This window comes from Egretta garzetta, unplaced genomic scaffold (genome assembly GCF_000687185.1).
Source record: "Egretta garzetta isolate BGI_Z169 unplaced genomic scaffold, ASM68718v1 scaffold404, whole genome shotgun sequence".
Taxonomy (NCBI): domain Eukaryota; kingdom Metazoa; phylum Chordata; class Aves; order Pelecaniformes; family Ardeidae; genus Egretta; species Egretta garzetta.
Genome location: NW_009259323.1, coordinates 1,520,379 through 1,526,016, shown reverse-complemented (window position 1 = coordinate 1,526,016; position 5,638 = coordinate 1,520,379).

Below are 5,638 nucleotides of genomic sequence, written 5' to 3'. Positions count from 1 at the left end.
CCAAAATGGCAGAGACAGAAACAGAGATCATTTCTGTCTTGAGGCACAGGATCTTTTCCCTTATGGCTGCTAGCCAAGAGCAGATTTCAGTCCTGTAGTTGCAAGGATGCCATTGTGCTGGCTGGATACTTCCCTCAGCCCTCGCAGATGGGGTCCTCCTGGAAGTCATGAGGATGGGAAACAGCATCCTCTTCAAGAGCTTCAACCTTGCTTGGCCTCATCCTGTTGCTCTCCACCCAAAGCCCACTGGGGACCACTAGATCCCCAGCTCATCCCTGCATCCTCCTCTCCAAGTCTACTTCTCCCACAAGAAACAAAGCTCTCCCAAGCTGAGCCTTGTGTCTCCCTGCTGTCCTTGCATGTCTCTGGACTGCTCAAGGAGCTGAGGAACAGCCTTCGGCACCCCACATACATAAGGTAAGGTTGAATTGGATGCTCACTGGTAGCAAGACACGAACCTTTTCCCATCTGGGCATAAAACCAGGAACAAAACTGAGACTGATGTTGCCTGACATGCCTGAGAACAGGCAGAGCCAGGGGTCTGGAGGAGGGGAAGATGAAGATCAGATCCTTGGTGAATTCACAGTGCCCACCACATGCAGCAAGTACCAGGCAACTGAGGCAATGCCAGGACAAGACTTCAGCTCTCCTGCCAGCGCGTCAGGCAGGTGCCCTGTGCCCAGGGAACCAAAGGAAGCACAACTGCCAGGTAACACAGGAGGTTTCCATCCATTTTCAAACCAACCAAATTAGCAACTGTTCAGTGGACAAAAGTCCATCAGAAGTCTCCAGCAAAGAGTCCTGTGATGATGAGGCAGAGGATCAGTGCTTAGCACAGGTCCCCACCTCTCCCACCAGCTGCATCTTCGTCACGTGGGGAGAGCATCCCACACTCTCAGCAAGGAAGCAGGACTGAGCAGGCATCTGTCACCCCGTGCCAAGCCAACTAACACAGAACTGGATGGGGATAAATCCGTCCTTGTTTACCAAAGCACAGTGCTCCCTTCTGGCTCCACCCTCCTCAGTAGGCACAACGTTATGAAAATAACAGCTCAGACCGAGAGTCCACCTTGCCCTAGGTACTTTCTTGCCAGTAGTCAGAAGCATGAGCAATTTGCAGCTCAGCAGCTGCCCACGTCAGAGGTGGATCTTGGGGTATTTATTGGTTCAGGGGCAACCTCTTGTCCTTCTTGAATTCATCCCATTTCTCCTGAAACCAGTGTAAGGTTTCACTGTTCACAATAGCTTGTTCTGAGGATTTCTGCGGTTTGACAGCACGTCTGTGAGATGCAATGTCCCTTCTCCTGTTTGGCATCTTCTGCTACCTTCATTTGATGCGACCTTGTACTTGCATGGAAAGAAACAGTGAACAGTTAACCTTTATCCCTTCTCTCCTGGCCTCCGTAGACATATCTTATCCACATTCTGTTGCTTCTTCTCTAGTCTGAAGAACCCTGCCTTATTTAGCCATTTTTTTGTGCAGAGGCCGTCAGACCTCTGACCATTCCTGTTGCAACTTCCAGGCATTTGCTTCCGCAATGATCTCAACAGCGACACATCTCTCCTGAGCTCCCCTGGGCAGCTCTAGAGACAGAGATACAGAGCAACCCCTGGCCTGTTCTGCATCACTGTCCCATGAGTCCTCAAGCTGCTCAGTGGTGCCTGGAGTCATATAAGGGTAGAGAAGAGACATGAAAACAGTCGGCCTCACAGACTCACCACAACTCTCTGCGTGCCGGCACCAGGACATGGACATGGCAAACACTTTGGCCACACTGCAGACTTAGACTTCTTCTTCCACTCCTTTAGAGTACAGCTAATGAATGCCTGAAGAAAGCAAAGCTCCTGCAGCCCCTGACTACCATGCCAAAGGGCATTCTCAGCAGTCCCCTCCCCAAGCCCATCTCAAAAGCCTTCTTGACCAGCCTCTGCCAACCAGCCTTGTCCTCAGAGAGCCCCAGCAGCCCAGGCCCAGACCCAAACAAGGCTCGCGCACAGTACGAGCCCTGTAACATGCTCTCTCTGCAACCTTTCCCAAACTTTGCCACCTGCTCTGCTGGCATGGCCAGAGCATCTGGCCACCAGGCAAAGCTTTGGCTCTGCTTGCCAGGCACCTTGCGGGATACACTCACACTGAGATGCAGTTTGAAAATAACAGATGTTACTCCACTGTTCTGCATTTTGCAGTGTCAGGAACAAGGCTTCTTTACCAACAGTTCCCTGAGCTCCTTGCCAAGGCAGTCTCAGCCCAAACAGGACTCCCTAGCACAAGGTCTTGCTCACAGACAACCCCCCTGCCATGCATTGTGCCTGCCCCGCTGCTGGAGAGACAACATGGCAAAAGGAGCATATTGCAAGGGCAGAGTTTCTCCACACAACTGCAAGACTAAGCAGGAACACAGGTTTCATCATGGACTGCAATACCACATCACTACTGAGCCCAGACAAGCCTCCAAACAAAGAGCACATATCCTCCTAACCAGAGAAAACTTCCAGGAGCCGCACACACCAGACAGGACCTGGCAGCTGCAGCCAGAAGCCCCCACATCTTTCCACTGCTCCAGTTTCATCCCCGTCTCCCCTCAGCCAGACTGACTCCAGGGTCTGAATGATATGGGTTCAAACTGCCAGCTCGGTCAATTGCAGGACCTTTTAGTCATTCCCCTCACACCCCTTGCAAAATCCTGCTGAGGCCAGCAGCACACAGCTCTGGGCACAGCCTGCTCCCTGTCCCCAGCTCTGGGGAGCATCACATTAGGAGACCACCAGAGCATTTGCTCCACCATGCAGCGCCACTCAGCTCTGCCACAGTCCTCAAACCCAGGTCTCCTTGATCACCCCGGTACCAGGATCCACCCTGCCTCCTTCTGCTGACATGCCCCTGCCAGCCGGCTGCGACCACCTCCCCTCCGTGCCGACCCAAGACCTACACACACCCCTGGCTGTGGATGCAGGAACAAATGCCAGACCCTTCAGCATCTTCTGAAATGCTCTGTCAGTGGCAGCCCATAACCACAGACCATCAAGGGAGGAATCTCTGTCTGGGATCCCACAGGGAGCAAATAACTGTCCCATCCCAGCAGCACTGAAAGCCCTAAGGACAGAGCCTGCTGTCCCTGCCCCATCCCTCTGCACTTGGTGCACAGTCCCAGGATGGCAGATGCTCAGACCTTTTGTGCTCTGCTGTGAGATTTCACAGCTTTCTCCATGGCTCCTCCAGAGCTCATGCCCAGCCACATTCTCCATCCTCACTGCTTTCCACCAGCCCCTCACCCTCCTCCTGTTACTGGATTCCTCCAGCTGCCACCAACACAGCATAGACTCCCCACACCAGTCTGCCACAGCTGCTCCTGGACAGCCAAGAGGGCTTCCCTTCTCCCCCACCTGCTGCACAGAAGTAGCTTCTAGCAGGAAGGATATGGGAAGACAGCAGCAAACTGCTTGGGAGGCAGCAGAACCACTGTGGTTGGGGAGGTTTAGGAGATGACTGAGCCGATGCTGCTCAGAAATGGTTTAGATGGAGCTTAGAGACTCGATGACCTCAAGGTCCCTTCCATACCTGCTGTACTAAAACTCTTCCTCTCTTGACACAGAGACAAGGCCAATGTGGACCTGCCAAAGGATTTTGGCAGTCACTGTCTCCTTGCTCTCGCTTGCAGACTCAGTGTGATCCTGGTCAAAAGGCACCTGGGTCAGGTCCCTGTCTGTGTTGGACACGAGCACCCAGACCAGACCTCACAGAGAGCCAGGAGAGACTGAACCACCACAGCTGGAGCCTCAGCACAGTGCTCTGCCAGCTCTCACGGTGCCTTCTGAAGCCTTGGCAGGCCCCTGCCTGTGGGCAAGGCACTGCAAGCCTGCACAGCAGCTCCAGTCACCACTCCCAGGCTCTGCCCACCCTCACTGCCCTGTTCTCAAGCACCTTCACTCCAGCCCTTTGGGATAAGAGCCTCTAAGCAGGATCTGGGAAGGAGACAGACCCAGATGTAAGGTCCAGGGCAACACCCTTGGCATGGGCTTTCTGTACAGTAACGCTGCCCTAGGTGCACATTGCATGTTGAATATGGGCAGTTTGGAGGCTGTGAAAGGCAGTAGCATGAAGACCCCGCCAAGATGGGCACTGCAACTCCATTTCCTCAGCACATCGCTGCACAGGGCCCACATGCCCAGGTCCAAGGGCTGCCCTGCAACTTGGCAGCTTTCGCTTGTGCCCTGGTGCTCCGGAGGTTGAGAGCTGCATGTTTGCAAGTGTCCAACCAAACTCCACATCCCGACTGCACATGTAACCATGGCAACTGCACATGCGAGTGGCAAAGCCTTGAGCTGGGCTAACTGCAAATGCAAATGAAGCAAACACATGCACAATGCTAGAAGTGTGACCTCTAAATGTCAGCCTTTAACCATTTTGCAGACACCAGCTCTGGCGGTGGCCACCTGCAGCGTGCGCAGCAGGAGGAGGTCTGCTCCGACGGGGATCTCAGAGTGCCCAGCCCTGTGCCAGGGGGTGGCACAGGTGCTCCAGTGCAAAGCAGGGAGAAAAGATGGCACACGCGTTTCCCAGAGCTAAGAGTGACCCCTGCCTTGGCAGCCCACAGCTCCCTCTATGGGGACATGTCCACCCCTTACCCATCTGGCAGGTGCCCCCTGATTTCACAGAGCACCCCAGTTTCCAGAGGAAGGAAGGTCCCATCAGGCTGACAGGAAGCATGGCCAGCGCAGGGGCTCATGGGGAGCTGGATCTGTCAGCTCTCCCACTACATTCATGTGTGCTCAGCCATGGGGACACCTCCAGCGACTCTGCCATCACCTGGGGCCAAGCCAGCAGCAGCATCAGATGAAACACCCTCAGAGGACAGAAGGAAAATGCCAGCATTGTGGGGACTTCATGCCAGAGCCACCTCCCCAAGGGAGGTCCATGGTCTTGGGAAGGGCTGCCAGCGGAGGCACTGGGAGGTGTCACCATTTGTGAGAGTGTGGTCCAGAAAGAGCCTGGCTGGCCAAAGGCCTCAGGTCCCTCATCGCTTGTCCTCTCCCCCACTGCTGACAGTGCCAGATGCGGACAGACCCCGGCACTAACCACCACCCACCCCACCTGTCCTGTTCTGCCGCTTCAAGCATGATGGAGCCCAGCTCAGGCAAACGGCACCAACTCCAGCCACAGAGCACGTCAATGGAGCCACCAGCAACCCCTGTGCCACGTGCCTGACCCACCGCCTTGCTCAAGGGACGTGTACGGCCACCACAACAGAGCCCCAGCCCCCTGCCCACGAGAGCGCCAGGGAATGCCCTTCCGCTCCAGCAGCCCAATGACTAATGCCATTCCCATGCTATGCCAAATAAACCAGGCCACGGGGATCTCCTGGCACGTCAATGGAGCCACCAGCAACCCCTGTGCCACGTGCCTGACCCACCGCCTTGCTCAAGGGACGTGTACGGCCACCACAACAGAGCCCCAGCCCCCTGCCCACGAGAGCGCCAGGGAATGCCCTTCCGCTCCAGCAGCCCAATGACTAATGCCATTCCCATGCTATGCCAAATAAACCAGGCCACGGGGATCTCCTGCCTGCCCTTGACCTGGGTATGCTCACTCCGGCAGCCTCGTGCTGGGCGGCACCAGGTGCATCCTTGCCCCCCAAAT